Below are 17,535 nucleotides of genomic sequence, written 5' to 3' on the forward strand. Positions count from 1 at the left end.
TTTCTGTGCGGGGTAAATACTGGTTGCTTTATTTTTACACTACAATTAAGATTTCAGTCTGAACACACCCCACCCAAATCTAACTCTCTCTGCACATGTTATATCTGCCCCACCTGCAATGCGCATGGTTTTGCCCATTTGCTAACAAATGTGCTGCTGCGATCAGGTCTGAATTAGGCCCTAAGTCTTTATCAGCAGGAGATACTGGAGCTCCCACCAGGCTGAGAGACAACAAAACACTGACAGCTTGCCAGTGCTGGGACTTGGAACTTCTACCCCTTGCTCACTGCTGACTGGATGAGGGATTCACATGATGAGGAAGTGATTCCGAATTGGGCCCAGGAAGGTCAGCTGACCAGGAACTGTCACGGTGATGTCCAAAGCTTTTTTTGGAGGGAACTCCAGCGTGGTGTGTGCATAGATAGACAGTAATGGCCGCAGGCCCTGAGAGCACAGGGAGTTGTATCTGGTGACCACTGGACTTGTAGATGCTGGCACGGAAGCCTAGGGCAGAATGAAGAGACTTGCTGAATTCAGTCCTCATGGTACTAGTGAGCTGTTTATCCCAGCCAGCAGAAAACACTCAGGATAAAGGACAGGTGGCAGAGGTAAGTCACCAAATGATATGATTTTAGTCAGGATTGTGACACATGCCCCTTAAAAACATGAATAAAGTGCTGTTTTAGTGTTGCATCTATCCGTGTGATCACATTATCCCCCTTCCCCAGCTCCCCCACAGGCAGTGGACACTGCTGTCTGCTGCATAGCCTGTGACGCTGACCCTGAGACTGGAGTGTGTGGGTCAGAATTACACAGTAAGTGCAACTCTTAGGGCGGGGGGAGGGGGGTGGGTGATAGATTAAATATACCTCCAACGCTTCCTAAGAGAGTGATCGATAGATAGATATATTTTTATATATATATATATATATATATATATAAAACAAAAAATATCCCAGGGCGCTAATATATATATGGCTGTAAATATAGTACGATAGCAAATTTTACAAATCAATATTTTTCGATAGGCTGGAGGCGTGTTCCATATATCATAGACCTCTGTTTGGCAGGTCACATTGGAGTACCCTAGGATGTAGAACCCCTCACCAAAAATCACCCAAGAAATAGTAGCAATTAATTAAGATCTCCGTATTATCTGACTATTATTATATAGTAATATTATTCACTCGGTGTGCATTAGGGAACACAGTTTTTTTTCCTACACAGAATTACCCCTCCCCTTTTAGCACCTGAGTGACATTACAATCTGATTGAGCAGCTTTCCACCTTGTGTATTGTATATAGAGAGGCACAAATGGGTCAGCATTAGGAGGGATTGCTGACTCTAGTAGTGCCATAGGGGAAGCCAGGGGTATCCCCAGGTAAGCTGGCTCTCAGATGCTGTAGGTGCCATTACCATGTGGCCTTACACTGGGAATTTAACCCAGATATATATATGTAATTATTTATGGGGTGGGTGTGGGGTGCAGTGGCCCCTGTGTCGGTATGGGTGGGCTGCTGCAGGTCGGCACACCCTAACACTTTATTAACACTTATTATTTTTCCTATCACTTTGTATATATTATTTTAATCACACCACTTACATAGCACTTCTGTGCTTCTTATTAACCCCTATTAATTTTCACCTGTGTGCTGACCTGGGGTGGCCGACCTGTGCCGACAATGTGGGGTCCTGCACCCCAGGCCCATACCTAGTATTAGGGACCCCCAGTGACGGAGAAGCCTTGTCGATCGGCCTGGGGGCTTAACCCTATATCTGCAGATATACGCAACTAAGATCTCCGTATTATCTGACTATTATTATATAGTAATATTATTCACTCGGTGTGCATTAGGGAACACAGTTTTTTTTCCTACACAGAATTACCCCTCCCCTTTTAGCACCTGAGTGACATTACAATCTGATTGAGCAGCTTTCCACCTTGTGTACAATTAATAATCAAGCAATGATATTTTATTTATTCAATGCTTAGACATAAAATACCTGACTTATTAACATTCGTTGTGTCCGAACATTAGTATCTCCTCCCTTCTGCCTGTTCGCCGGCTGGACACGGCGCTGCTGCTGGCTTTCAGCAGCTACTCTCCTTTTTTTTTGTGATCTCAAATAACTTTATTGCAAGGGGACATTGTGTAGACATTTCTCACCTCACGCAACAAGCGCCACAGCTCACCTCACACACACCGCACACAGCACATTCCCAGCGTCCACACATTGATTCCGCGCATACACCAGCCTAACTCCCAACCTGCATGCTGGGAGTTACTGGACGGCACATGCGCAGAAGAACTGACTGCGGCCGAAGCGGGGGCCCGTTATGGGAGGACAACGTACAAGCTACTGATGGTAAATTCACCGGAAAGGAGGTCCCGCTTCACCCCGAGAACCCTGCAAATAAAGAACCTTAAGCACATTTTAATAAATATACCCCAAAATACGTTATAAAATTATATAAAAATCTTTACAGAACCATTAAATTCATATGATGTCTATGTACAGAAGATGGTATCAGTTCCTCACTCACCTTGACAAAGGTGTGAGCTCAGGGTGGAGTTGGCCAGTACAGCGACATAGCGAATGCGGATTGGTGAACCCTACGCATTTCGTCAAAATTACTTCATATGGGGTATGGTTCATAAAGGCTGAAAAAAGGGGGAAGTTATGAGGAGAGAATACTGAGAGTGTCAGATTGAAAATCTTAATTTAGACATTACATACCAATTTGGTTTTAGTGGATTTTTTGAACATAAGCAGTCTTCAAGTTCAGGAGACTGATGGTTTATACAGAGATAATCTTCAAATTCAGTTTAGAAAACTGTCAAAATCTGTAATAGATGGAGCCTGATTATAAATCCATCATGTGTTAAATGGTCGTTAGTAAAAGGAAAGGTACGTACCCATATGTACATTCATGTAGAATCCATTTAATACATATTTTTTTTGAGATTGGGGATGATAGATGGCATCCAAAAATGCCTACAAGATTATTAAACATTAGGTTGATAGCTAGCTATCAATGGATAAATAACGCATAAGGTTCAGCAAATGCAGAACATACAGGTGTACATACCTATAAAAATACAGCACTTTTCTTACTAGTGACCATTTATACACTATAGATGCGTAATAAATCCTAATGAATTAATTACGCATCTGTAGTGTATAACTGCAAAATGTATTACATTACTATGCAGAATGTATTTATAGGGGGGTATTCAATTAGCTATGATAATTTTGGAGCTATTGATCCCCCCCCCCCCCCTGCATATTCAATTTTTGGCCGTTTTTAAGGCACTCTCATCAATGCCTTTTCACTTTTTTTTTTTTTATCAAAAAGGCTTTAGTGAAAAATTCCTAAAAAAACAAGCCGTATTTTTGCAGGCACAGGTGCGAGAACATGTGGATTCGCTGATCCACTTGTTTTTTGCTCCTGCTGAATTTTTCGTGTATGCGAAAAAATGGCCCTAATTGAATCCCCCCCATAATCATTTTGGTCAAGGTGGAAATTACTTTTGACACCCATAGCGTTACTATTTGACCATGGGTGAAGGGGATGCAGATGCTATGGGGCCCGGGATGCCTCCAGGGCCAGTAGCTCCACCTGCACCCAGTCACGTACGGATTTGGCCGAAGGGAAGGGACACGCGTTGTGGTGGTCATAGCTAACATACAACACGCAGTACAGGGTACCGAACACTAGAGGCCGAATTGACAGTGTACAGAGTAATGCACATGCGCAGTGAGTGGCACCCGGATGTGCCAGACTGCTTGCTGCAGGCACCGGGAAAGGGAAGGATGGACACACATAAAACCCCTAACAACAAGCAGACCCCTGACAACGAGCAGAGAGGCTACAGGAGAAGGAGTTGGTGAGTGTTCTAGTATGCTGCACATTGATATGTAGTAGTTTGTAATCTGTCGGACTGACAATAAGTAGTAATACTTTCACTAGGACTGAAATTATTGACTGTAAATTCAAGTGGGCAAAAGGACCTTGCCCCTCCCCTTACCCTTCCTCCCGCAGCCTAACCATAAGTGTTCCCTCCCCGCAGCCTAACTCTATCCCTCCCCTCCTACAGCCTAACCCTAACTGCCCCCCACACAGCTTAACCCTAACCGCCCCCACTCACACCCTAATCCTAACCATCCCCTCCCGCAGCCTAACCCTAATCCCCTTCCCCGAAACCTAGCCCTATTTGTTGATACATACAATTTGAGGGGGGACCCATTCAAGATTATGCTATGGGGCCCACAAAGGTCTAGTCATGCCCGTTTGACACTATTCTCTCATTGGGCATGGATACATGACAACATATTTTGGCTGTCCAAGTGGCTGGAATAGTGCTAGACAGAGATATATTTACCTCCACGGTGCCCTTATGATCACTCAAACCAGTGGTATTGAAGAAAGGCTTGTCTACCGATGAAAGACTAGTATTTAACAGCAGGTAGTAAATACAGTAGGAAGGCAGAGAAAGATGAAAACTATATTTCAGTAGAAATGCTCTAGGAAACATCCCTCAGAAATATAGACCTGTAACATAACAAACCTTGTTTGCTACAATACCATTTAAAACAACTAGTTTTTGATAAATGGATTACAGACCCTAATCTAACAATTTTTTTTAAAGCAACGGCTCTGACTCCACTGATTGCTTTTTTTATTATAGAGTAAATAACATTCTAGGCTACATCAATTTTCTCATTTTGCTCTATGAAATGCTTGCAAACGGAGAAAAATGGCACAAGCACCATCACCAAACAGAAAGAAATGAATTTAGTATTCTGGAGTTAGAGCTGCACTGTGCATCTAAGTAACGAGCAGGGACCAGATCCTGGGCATCTCATGTGGTGCTGGATGCACAGTGCAATAAATAATGCTAAGTGAAAGAATGAACAGTATAATACCACATTCACACCGCCACAAAATCCCGGGATATTGCCGGGGCGAGCACTGCCGACACGGGTCATCAAGACAGTGTGAACGGGGGTATGTGCATCTTCCCGGGTCTATTGATCTGGGACTTGCATCCATGTATTTTGTAGGGTTATTCCCGTGTATTACACGGATAGCCGCCAGTGTGAACGGTGCGACCCGGGTTTTTTAACTGTGTTTGGAAAAAAACGAGCTGATTGGGGAATTCGATCATGTGACATCTGCTGACGTCCTCTTAATGCTGCTGCGAGGAGAGGAAACATGGCTGCTCACTGGAGGGATGAGGAAGTACGGGAGCTGCTGGCTATCAGAGGCGAGGAGGAGATAAAAAAGCAGATCACTGTACAGTAATACAGGATGCCACAGTGTATTATAATACATCTAAAATCCTGAGTTCCCGGGGCATTAAGAAATCCCAGCAGCAGGTAGTAAACAAGTTAAAAGCACTTAGAAAACAGTACTCAAAAGTGCATGATCATAACCGCACGAGTGGAGCTGCCCAAAGGGACTGGGCATTTTATGAACAGTGCAATATTGTATTTGGAAACTCTGGGGCAGATGTATTAATCTGGAGAAGGCATAAGGAAGTGATAAAGCAGTGATATGTGCAAGGTGATACACGCACCATCCAATCAGCTCCAATATGTAAATTAACAGTTAAGATCTGATTGGCTGGTGCCTTTATCACCTTGCACATATCACTGATTTATCACTTCCTTATGCCTCCTCCAGGTTAATACATCTGCCCCTCTGCCCTGGCCAATCCTATTTCGCTGTCAGTGTAACACCTGAATGCAGTGATTCATGTGCATCATCACCTGTGGTTATTGATGACTCGTCTTCCTCTGCTGGGACAGAAGACAGCATGAACCTATATAAGGACCTATTTCCAGAGTCCCAAACTATCGTGCCTTCATGTTCACCATTGCCTCACCCGACGTCAACGCCTCAAGCTACTGCAGAGCCTCACCCAACGCCAGTGCCTCAACTGACACCAGCTACGGAGACCCTAGCCTTACGTTTGAACAGTAAGTTTTAATGTAATACTTTGTCACGACAGTAATATTTAACAAATAAAATTATGTTTTTTAAGAAAAAATAATCAAACATCATCACATATCTGTTGCAGCGTGAAGCTATTGTGCAAGAGGGAAGAGTCCTCAAGCACATACTGTATGAGCATCAGACACTGCTTTTTTATATGGCACCAATGTGCAGGTGTTCTATGTGCACTCGTCCGCCATCTGTAACCTCCCAGGTGGCAGGACTGCATATGATATACCATATGCATATGCATTACTTTTGCTTAAGAAGGCATTGCGACGCAATATATCTATAGTGCAGCAGGAGCAATTTTCATGCTCCGAAGGAATGCTGACGGGAGCACACATCGCATGGCCACCCAATAGTTTTTTCTCTGACGTCCTAGTGGATGCTGGGTACTCCGTAAGGACCATGGGGAATAGACGGGCTCCGCAGGAGACTGGGCACTCTAAAGAAAAGATTAGGTACTACATCTGGTGTGCACTGGCTCCTCCCTCTATGCCCCTCCTCCAGACCTCAGTTAGAATCTGTGCCCGGCCAGAGCTGGATGCACTCTAGGGGCTCTCCTGAGCTTCCTAGAAAGAAAAGTATTTGTTAGGTTTTTTATTTTCAGTGAGATCTGCTGGCAACAGACTCACTGCTACGTGGGACTTAGGGGAGAGAAGCAAACCTACCTGCGTGCAACTAGCTTGTGCTTCTAGGCTACTGGACACCATTAGCTCCAGAGGGATCGAACACAGGGCCCGACCTCGATCGTCCGTTCCCGGAGCCGCGCCGCCGTCCCCCTTGCAGAGCCAGAAGACGGAAGAAACCGGAGGAAATCGGCGGCTGAAGACTTCGGTCTTCAATAAGGTAGCGCACAGCACTGCAGCTGTGCGCCATTGCTCCCACAGCACACCACACGCTCCGGTCACTGGTGGGTGCAGGGCGCTGGGGGGGGGGGGGGGGGCGCCCTGGGCTGCAATTAAGATACCTTTTGGCAATAAAAAGCACATAATACAGTGTTTAACACTGTATATGTGCAGAAACCCCCGCCATTAACGATATAAAAAGCGGGAGAAGCCCGCCGTTGAAGGGGCGGGGCTATCTCCCTCAGCACAGCCAGCGCCATTTTCTCTTCACAGCTCCGCTGGAAGGACGCTCCCCAGGCTCTCCCCTGCAGTATACACTACAGAAAGGGTAAAAAAGAGAGGGGGGGGGGCACATAAATTTAGGCGCAAATTGTGATATAAGCAGCTATAGGGGGAAAATTCACTTTGTGTATAGTGTCTATCCCTCTGTTATATAGCGCTCTGGTGTGTGCTGGCATACTCTCTCTCTGTCTCCCCAAAGGACTTTGTGGGGTCCTGTCCTCAGTCAGAGCATTCCCTGTGTGTGTGTGCGGTGTGTCGGTACGGCTGTGTCGACATGTTTGATGAGGACGCTTACGTGGAGGCGGAGCAGGTGCCGATAAGTGTGATGTCGCCCCCTGCGGGGCCGACACCTCAGTGGATGGATATGTGGAAGGTATTAACCGACAGTGTCAACTCCTTGCATAAAAGGTTCGATGACGCAGCTTTGGGACAGCCGGCATCTCAGCCCGTGCCTGCCCAGGCATCTCAGAGGCCGTCAGGGGCTCAAAAACGCCCGCTACCTCAGATGGCAGACACAGATGTCGACACGGAGTCTGACTCCAGTGTCGACGAGGATGAGACAAATATACAATCCACTAGGGCCATCCGATGCATGATTACGGCAATGAAAAATGTGTTGCACATTTCTGACATTAACCCGGTTACCACAAAAAAGGATATTATGTTTGGGGAGAAAAAGCAGCCAGTGACTTTTCCCCCATCTGATGAGTTAAATGAATTGTGTGAAGAAGCGTGGGGTTCCCCAGATAATAAACTAGTAATTTCTAAGCGGTTACTAATGGCGTACCCTTTCCCGCCAACGGATAGGTTACGCTGGGAGACATCCCCTAAGGTGGACAAGGCACTCACACGCTTATCAAAAAAGGTGGCACTGCCTTCTCAGGATACGGCCGCCTTAAAGGAGCCTGCAGATAGAAAGCAGGAAGCTATCCTGAAGTCTGTGTATACACACTCAGGTACTATACTGAGACCTGCTATTGCTTCAGCATGGATGTGTAGTGCTGCAGCAGCATGGTCTGATTCCCTGTCTGATAACATTGATTCCCTTGACAGGGACACTATATTGCTAACCATAGAGCATATTAAAGACGTAGTCTTATATATGAGAGATGCACAGAGGGACATTTGCCGGCTGGCATCTAGAATTAATGCAATGTCCATTTCTGCCAGGAGAGTATTATGGACTCGGCAGTGGACAGGTGATGCTGATTCTAAAAGGCACATGGAAATTTTGCCTTATAAGGGTGAGGAATTGTTTGGGGACGGTCTTTCGGACCTCGTATCCACAGCAACAGCTGGGAAGTCGACTTTTTTACCTCAGGTTCCCTCACAGCCTAAGAAAGCACCGTATTATCAAGTACAGTCCTTTCGGCCTCAGAAAGGCAAGCGGGTTAGAGGCGCGTCCTTTCTGCCCAGAGGCAGGGGTAGAGGAAAAAAGCTGCACCATACAGCCAGTTCCCAAGAACAAAAATCCTCCCCTGCTTCCACTAAGTCCACCGCATGACGCTGGGGCTCCACATGTGGAGCCAGGTGCGGTGGGGGCCCGTCTCCGGAACTTCAGCGACCAGTGGGTTCGCTCACAGGTGGATCTCTGGGTTCTACAAGTGGTATCTCAGGGATACAAGCTGGAATTCGAGACGTCTCCCCCTCGTCGTTACCTCAAATCAGCCTTGCCAGCTACTCCCCAGGACAGGGAGGTAGTACTGGTGGCAATTCACAAGCTGTACCTCCAGCAGGTGATAATAAAAGTTCCCCTCCTTCAACAGGGACGGGGTTACTATTCCACAATGTTTGTGGTACCGAAACCAGACGGTTCGGTGAGATCCATTCTAAATTTGAAATCCTTGAACACTTATATAAGGAAGTTCAAGTTCAAAATGGAATCGCTCAGGGCGGTTATTGCAAGCCTGGAAGAGGGGGATTACATGGTATCACTGGACATCAAGGATGCTTACCTACATGTCCCCATTTACCCACCTCACCAGGTGTACCTCCGTTTTGTGGTACAGGACTGCCATTACCAATTCCAGACGTTGCCGTTTGGTCTGTCCACGGCACCGAGGGTATTTACCAAAGTAATGGCTGAAATGATGATACTCCTTCGAAAGAAGGGAGTTATAATTATCCCGTATTTGGACGATCTCCTTATAAAGGCGAGGTCCAGGGAGCAGTTGTTGGTCGGAGTAGCACTATCTAAGGAAGTACTACAACAGCACAACTGGATTCTGAATATCCCGAAGTCGCAGCTGGTTCCTACGACGCGTCTGCTGTTCCTGGGTATGATTCTGGACACAGAACAGAAGAAGGTGTTTCTCCCGGAGAAGGCCAAGGAGTTGTCATCTCTGGTCAGAGACCTCCTAAAACCAAAACAGGTGTCGGTGCATCACTGCACGCGAGTCCTGGGAAAAATGGTAGCTTCTTACAAGGCAATTCCATTCGGCAGGTTCTATGCACGGATCTTTCAGTGGGATCTGTTAGACAAGTGGTCAGGATCGCATCTTCAGATGCATCGGCTGATCACCCTGTCCCCGAGGGCCAGGGTGTCTCTGCTGTGGTGGCTGCAGAGTGCTCATCTACTCGAGGGCCGCAGATTCGGCATACAGGACTGGGTCCTGGTGACCACGGATGCAAGCCTCCGAGGTTGGGGGGCAGTCACTCAGGGAAGAAACTTCCAAGGACAATGGTCGAGTCAGGAAGCTTCCCTACACATAAACATTCTGGAACTAAGGGCCATTTACAATGCCCTAAGTCAGGCAAAACCTCTGCTTCAAAACCAGCCGGTGCTGATTCAGTCAGACAACATCACGGCGGTCGCCCATGTAAACCGTCAGGGCGGCACAAGAAGCAGGATGGCGATGGCAGAAGCCACAAGGATTCTCCGATGGGCGGAAAATCACGTGATAGCAGTGTCAGCAGTGTTCATTCCGGGAGTGGACAACTGGGAAGCAGACTTCCTCAGCAGGCACGACCTCCACCCGGGAGAGTGGGGACTTCATCCAGAAGTCTTCCAGCTGATTGTAAATCGTTGGGAAAGGCCACAGGTGGACATGATGGCGTCCCACCTCAACAAAAAGCTAAAAAGATATTGCGCCAGGTCAAGGGACCCTCAGGCGATAGCTGTGGACGCTCTAGTGACACCGTGGGTGTACCAGTCGGTTTATGTGTTCCCTCCTCTTCCTCTCATACCAAAGGTACTGAGGATAATAAGAAAGAGAGGAGTAAGAACTATACTCATCGTTCCAGATTGGCCAAGAAGGACTTGGTACCCGGAACTACAAGAAATGATCTCAGAGGACCCTTGGCCTCTGCCTCTCAGACAGGACCTGCTACAGCAGGGGCCCTGTCTGTTCCAAGACTTACCGCGGCTGCGTTTGACGGCATGGCGGTTGAACGCCGGATCCTGATGGAAAAGGGCATTCCGGTTGAAGTCATTCCTACGCTGATAAAAGCTAGGAAGGATGTGACAGCAAAACATTATCACCGCATATGGCGAAAATATGTTGCTTGGTGTGAGGCTATGAAGGCCCCAACAGAAGAATTTCAGCTGGGTCGATTTCTGCACTTCCTACAGTCAGGAGTGACTATGGGCCTAAAATTGGGATCCATTAAAGTCCAGATTTCGGCCCTGTCTATTTTCTTTCAAAAAGAACTGGCTTCACTGCCTGAAGTTCAGACGTTTGTTAAGGGAGTGCTGCATATTCAGCCCCCTTTTGTGCCCCAAGTGGCACCTTGGGATCTCAACGTTGTGTTGGATTTCCTAAAATCACATTGGTTTGAGCCACTTCAGACCGTGGAGTTGAAATATCTCACGTGGAAAGTGGTCATGCTTTTGTCCTTGGCTTCGGCTAGGCGTGTGTCAGAATTGGCGGCTTTGTCATGCAAAAGCCCCTATCTGATCTTCCATATGGACAGGGCAGAATTGAGGACTCGTCCCCAATTTCTCCCTAAGGTGGTATCAGCGTTCCATTTGAACCAACCTATTGTGGTGCCTGCGGCTACTCGGGACTTGGAGGCTTCCAAGTTGCTGGATGTAGTCCGGGCCCTGAAAATCTATGTTTCCAGGACGGCTAGAGTCAGAAAAACTGACTCGCTGTTTATCCTGCATGCACCCAACAAGCTGGGTGCTCCTGCTTCAAAGCAGACTATTGCTCGCTGGATCTGTTGCACGATTCAACTTGCACATTCTGCAGCTGGACTGCCGCATCCTAAATCAGTCAAAGCCCATTCCACGAGGAAGGTGGGCTCTTCTTGGGCGGCTGCCCGAGGGGTCTCGGCTTTACAACTTTGCCGAGCTGCTACCTGGTCGGGATCAAACACGTTTGCAAAATTCTACAAGTTTGATACCCTGGCTGAGGAGGACCTTGAGTTTGCTCATTCGGTGCTGCAGAGTCATCCGCACTCTCCCGCCCGTTTGGGAGCTTTGGTATAATCCCCATGGTCCTTACGGAGTACCCAGCATCCACTAGGACGTAAGAGAAAATAAGATTTTACTCACCGGTAAATCTATTTCTCGTAGTCCGTAGTGGATGCTGGGAGCCCGTCCCAAGTGCGGAATTCTGCAATACTTGTATATAGTTATTGCTTAACTATAGGGTTTTTTGTTCTGAGCCATCAGTTTAATGAGGCTCAGTTGTTGTTCATACTGTTAACTGGGTATAATTATCACAAGTTGTACGGTGTGATTGGTGTGGCTGGTATGAGTCTTACCCTGGATTCCAAATCCTTTCCTAGTAATGTCAGCTCTTCCGGGCACAGTTTCCCTAACTGAGGTCTGGAGGAGGGGCATAGAGGGAGGAGCTAGTAAACACCAGATGTAGTACCTAATCTTTTCTTTAGAGTGCCCAGTCTCCTGCGGAGCCCGTCTATTCCCCATGGTCCTTACGGAGTACCCAGCATCCACTACGGACTACGAGAAATAGATTTACCGGTGAGTAAAATCTTATTTTCTTGACACCAGACATGGTGTAAAGTTGTATATTGGTGACCCTAATGTGTTCTGTTTGTTTTTCACATTTCTAGTTTATAATGTTCCAAAACGTAAAACGAAGCCTACCAAGGTGGAACAAGCCACAAAAGCCATGACCAGCATAATGTTCGTACAGATGAAGGAAATGGATCTGTCTATGCAGGCGCAAGAAAATGAACGTCAACAGCTCTTTTTTGACAATGAACATTTCTTCCCCCCAAACCCAGGAAGTATGGTGCCACCAAACCCAGGAAGCATGGCGCCACAGAACACACATCATTCTCCACAAATTCCTCCTCATTGCCCCGAGTACCCATCTGTTCTGCAGAATTCTGAGTACCCCGCCGGTGCACATAAGCCTGAGTACATCCAGGGGGTGATTCCAAGTTGTTCGCTCGCAAGCTGCTTTTAGCAGCATTGCACACGCTAAGCCGCCGCCTACTGGGAGTGAATCTTAGCTTATCAAAATTGCGAACAAAAGATTAGCAGAATTGCGAATAGACACTTCTTAGCAGTTTCTGAGTAGCTCCAGACTTACTCGGCATCTGCGATCAGTTCAGTCAGTTTCGTTCCTGGTTTGACGTCACAAACACACCCAGCGTTCGCCCAGACACTCCTCCGTTTCTCCAGCCACTCCCGCGTTTTTCCCAGAAACGGTAGCATTTTTTCACACACTCCCATAAAACGGCCAGTTTCCGCCCAGAAACACCCACTTCCTGTCAATCACATTACGATCACCAGAACGAAGAAAAAACCTTGTAATGCCGTGAGTAAAATACCTAACTGCATAATTTACTTGTCGCAGTCGCACTGCGGACATTGCGCATGCGCATGAGCGACTAATCGCTCCGTTGCGGGAAAAAAAAATAACGAGCGATCAACTCGGAATGACCCCCCCAATTCCAACAGTTGTAGATCTTTACAGAGTAGGTGGTGTTTAAATGTTGTTGTTTTGTCTTTGTCTTTGGCTCTATAGATAGATAGGTTTTTAAAAACCTTTGTTCTTATTGCGCAGGTACAGTTGCATACCTGACAATTTTTCTGATCGTTTATTTTTGATACCATTTGTGTATGGGTACAAATATTTATATAATGTACAGACCTTTTTTGAATGCAAAGCAGTATTAATGTACGTATGAATAAATATGTACACAAACATTTAAACCTTTGTGCCTTTTTATTAACAAATTAAACTTGTCTGCTCGCCTGGATTAGAGATGATAGGTTGGTGGTGATGGTGTTGCGGATTTCTTCGGCACAGGCGTTTGTTCCCTCATACGTATCCGACTGTGCAGAATGCTCAGCTTCTTGAGAGTCCACTACTTCCCACTCAGGTAGAAACTTCTGTTTTTGTCATTCACAAACATTGTGCAAAATATAGCATGCAGCAACCACATGAGGCATAAAGCTGGTATCGATGTCATTTCGCTTCATTAAACACCGCTAACGTCCTTTCACTCGGCCAAAGGCGTTTTCGACCACCATCCGAGCAGAACTAAGAGTATGGGTGAAGCGAATTTGTTCCGCAGTAAGTTGATGGTGCTGTGTGATACCTTTCATTAACCATCGACGCAATGGGTAAGCCGCATCCCCGATTATGTGTACTGGTATCTCCACCCCATCAATGGTCTTTGATTTCTGTCTTAAAATATAACAATTTGAATATGTAAGCATTCACACAAGTAAAACAGTGATATTGAGTGTACACACTAGGCTATATTGTGAACAATATCGCTCCGAAAGCTGTTTCTGAGCTAAATTGTTAACAATATCGCCTAGTGTGTATGGGTCTTAAGAAAAGCATTTAAAAAAAATGCAAAACTATATATATATATATATATATATATATGGAAAGAAAAATCAGGAGAACGCGCCCATAGTGCAGATAAATTTATTTCAAGCAACGGGTAACAATGGACATTTCATGAATAATGAGAGACCCGTACCCTATGAGACCCACTCTTTGGGACAGTTTTAACACATGTCAAAATCAACCAGGCAACACACCAGACCTGCTGTCATCAGAGACCGGACCAAGCACCGCGCCGGAAAAAACCAACCCGTCAGGTCACTCGCAGGGATGCAGCCGAATTGTGACGAAGTAACCACGAAACGCGTAGAGGCGGGGCCTGCCAGACGTGCGTTCTCCTACTCCCGGCTCACACAATTCGGCTGCATTATTCATGAAATGTCCATTGTTACCCGTTGCTTGAAATAAATTTATCTGCACTATGGGCGCGTTCTCCTGATTTTTCTTTCCAGTTACACTTGCTCAAGGAGTCCTGAGCGGCTTTGGAGATCTGCAGCGGTGTTGGGCACACCAGTGCAACAGCACAGAGATTCATTTACTGTGAACTGAACACCTTTACCCAATCATCACCAGCGCACCTGTACACTTTTTCTCCTATATATATATATATATATATATATATATATATATACATATACCTGCCTCTCTAGGAAACAACCAGATGTTCAGCTTCTCCTCTGCAATTAGGTACAGATCTGAATTTGCCAGAACTCTGGCATCATGGGAACGACCAGGCCACCCAATAAACACATCTGTGAAGTTATAAAAAGTATTTAGCTTTGTATGTTTTACAATACACAACAAAAAAGACACAGTTTTACATTTTAAAATACAAATTATTATTACTATTAGTATTAGTATTATAATTATTATAATAAACATTTATTTCTGCTGCGGTGTACACTGGGCTCCACAAGTCTGGACAATGGGGTATAGAGTAGGATCTTGATCCGAGGCACCAACAGACTCAAAGCTTTGACTGTTCCCAGAATGCCTAGCGCTGCCTCCTATATCACCCCGCCTCCCAGCACAGGAGCTTAGTTTGTCAGTTGGTGCTGCAGTAAGCAGGCACTTAACAGAGGGGCTGCTCCAGGCAGCCCTGAGAAAAGCTTTTTATGAGGTAAAAAGTGAAGACTTCAAGGGCAGCAGCGGTGGTAAATGTTTTGTGACATTCACTGCTGCAGCTCCAGCTCTCCCCAGCTGCGCTGTACACTCCCGAGCTCTAGTTGCTGGGTACCTACAGCGGAGGCTCCGGTTTTCTTCATGTTAGACACACGCGGCTGGGGCTCTCCAGTATCGCGTGGCCACGCTTCGGGTGGCGGTAAGTAGGTCTTTATCGCGATCCGGCGCGGTCAGTGGGAGGCGGGCCGCGCGCGCTGGCGGTGGACACTGTGGCAGTACAGGCGATCCCACTAGATCATCAGGGCATGGGCGCAGGTCGGGTTTTCTCTCTAAACCAATTCTTATATCACCCACAGTACCCGGTGGTTTTGCCAGCAAGGGGGATAAGGCTTAGACCTGAAGCCCCTCCCTCAGCCCCAGGGCGCCATTTCCCGCAAATGTTCCCGCCCTGGAGCTGCGTATCTGTCTTTTCCTCACTCCCAGTCAGTGTCTGCGGCACCATTATCCCTCAGCTCACTGTTCCTGGGACTGCTTGGGCAAATCCTCCTATGTAAAGCCGCCTGGTTGTCAGCGCTGTGCCTTTACATGACACTTAAGTATTCTACCTGCCTTTTTAGACAGTGATAGTTAAGAAAGAGTGCATTTAGTCAGGGTTTTATAGTACAATTACCCTGTGATATACATCCAGTTCTTACTGTGTACTGTTATATCTACTGTTATATAGCTGTGTAAGCTAGTCCAGTGCAGTATTATTGTCTGTAATAACCTCTGCATTGTACAAACTGTGACCTTCTGTGTGTGCATTTGATAGCTGAGTGTTGTCCATCTCGTGTCTTTCACTCAACCTGCTATCCCTATATTCTATAACCTGAGGCGGCTTGGTGCGTCAGGTGTTATCTAATATAGGATTTTCACAAAGATATACTGTATTACGTATTTGTCTCTGTGATTTGGTCACCATACCTCTCCTTTATCTCTGCTAGTGCTGCTGACTACACTGTGCAGGTGTTTGGGATATTGTGCTGCTGATAATTGTACTGTTACCTCATACTGCAAGTTACATCATGTCTGCTTCTGAGGGTAACGGTTCTGGGGCGGAACACACTGCTGGTGTTGCTGGAGCCACAGGCACATATGAGGAGAATATAGCAGCTGTGGGCTCTGGTTCTGGAGGCTCCTTGCCCCCCAGTGGGACTGTGGCAACGGAGGCACATACTGACCCACCGTGGACCTCTTTTTCCACGCTTCTGCATACGCTAGTTCATAAACTAACACCCCCTAAGGGACCTCCAATGCCGGTACAACCGCATGTGGGCCCTGCAGCTAACCCGCCGTTGGCGGATGATTTATGTGCTCAATTAAAGAAGTTGAACCAGTTCTTGACTATTAAAAAGTCTGACCAACGCTCGCTTAAGTCCAAGAGGTCCTCTAAGCGAGCGCTCATTTCCTCACAATCCACTGCTGTCACTGACACCTCGTCTGATGAGGACGGCACTTACACTGACCCCACAGGTTCTGACTCAGATACGGCTGATGGCGAGGGTAGTTCACATGTGGATGTTCCTGACCTTGTGGAGGCTATTAAATTAATTCTGCAGATTACGGATGATTCCGTGCCATCCGTGCCTCCTAAGAAACCAGATAGGTTCAAGCGTCAGAAGGTGGTGAAACAGGTTTTACCTCACTCTGATCACCTAGTGGATATACGTCAGGAACCCTGGGAAAACCCGGGTATGAAGTTTGTGCCTCAAAAGAAGATGCTGGCTTGCTATCCCCTCGCGCCAGAGCTGTCTAAGAATTGGGAAACACCTCCTCCAGTGGACTCACATGTGGCTAGGATGGTGGTTTCCTCAGCCCTACCTGTCACTACCATCACGTCTCTGAAAGAGCCTATGGATAAACGTGTGGAGGGTTGTCTAAAAGCGATCTACACCCTCATGGGTGCTGCACAAAGGCCTACTATTGCAGCTTCATGGGCTGCTGAGGCTATTGAAGCATGGGCCTTGGAGTTAGAAGCTGAAATCTCCTCTGACCATGCTAGACAATTCTTGTCATATATTGTCACAGCTTCTCGATATATTAAAGAGGCGGCTTCTGATGCCGGTATCCTGGCAGCCAAGGTCTATACTACGTCAGTCCTGGCTCGCCGGATATTGTGGCTGAGATCCTGGTCTCTAGAAAAACCCTGAAGGTACTCCCTTTCAGGGGAGATATTCTGTTTGGGGAGGACTTAAATAAGATAGTGGCTGACTTGGCTACTGCCAAAACTGCCTGTCTACCTAATACCGCTCCTTCTGTGTCAAAGGCTAAAGGTACGTCCTTTCGCCCCTTTCGACCTTCAGGTAAAGCAAAAGGTCAGGCGTACCATAAGCAGGCCCGCACTTCCAAACCTGGTAAGCCGAAGCCCAAAAGATCCTGGGCTACCCGTCAGCCAGCTGCCAAGACCGATAAGCCTACCGCATGACGGGGCGGGCCTCCCCATGGGGGATCCCAGGGTGGGGG

General features: G+C 46.8%; 1 long non-coding RNA gene across 1 annotated transcript in view; it reads left to right on the top strand.

Moving 5' to 3' along the window:
- Window positions 1–364: 364 nt before the first annotated feature.
- Window positions 365–17,535, top strand: part of LOC134993318 (uncharacterized) — a 48,697-nt gene continuing 31,526 nt past the window's right edge. Inside the window, exon 1 of the long non-coding RNA XR_010197213.1 lies at window positions 365–608. This is a non-coding gene — a long non-coding RNA (uncharacterized LOC134993318). The remainder of the gene's footprint in view (window positions 609–17,535) is intronic.

Source organism: Pseudophryne corroboree, chromosome 1 (assembly GCF_028390025.1).
Source record: "Pseudophryne corroboree isolate aPseCor3 chromosome 1, aPseCor3.hap2, whole genome shotgun sequence".
NCBI lineage: Eukaryota > Metazoa > Chordata > Amphibia > Anura > Myobatrachidae > Pseudophryne > Pseudophryne corroboree.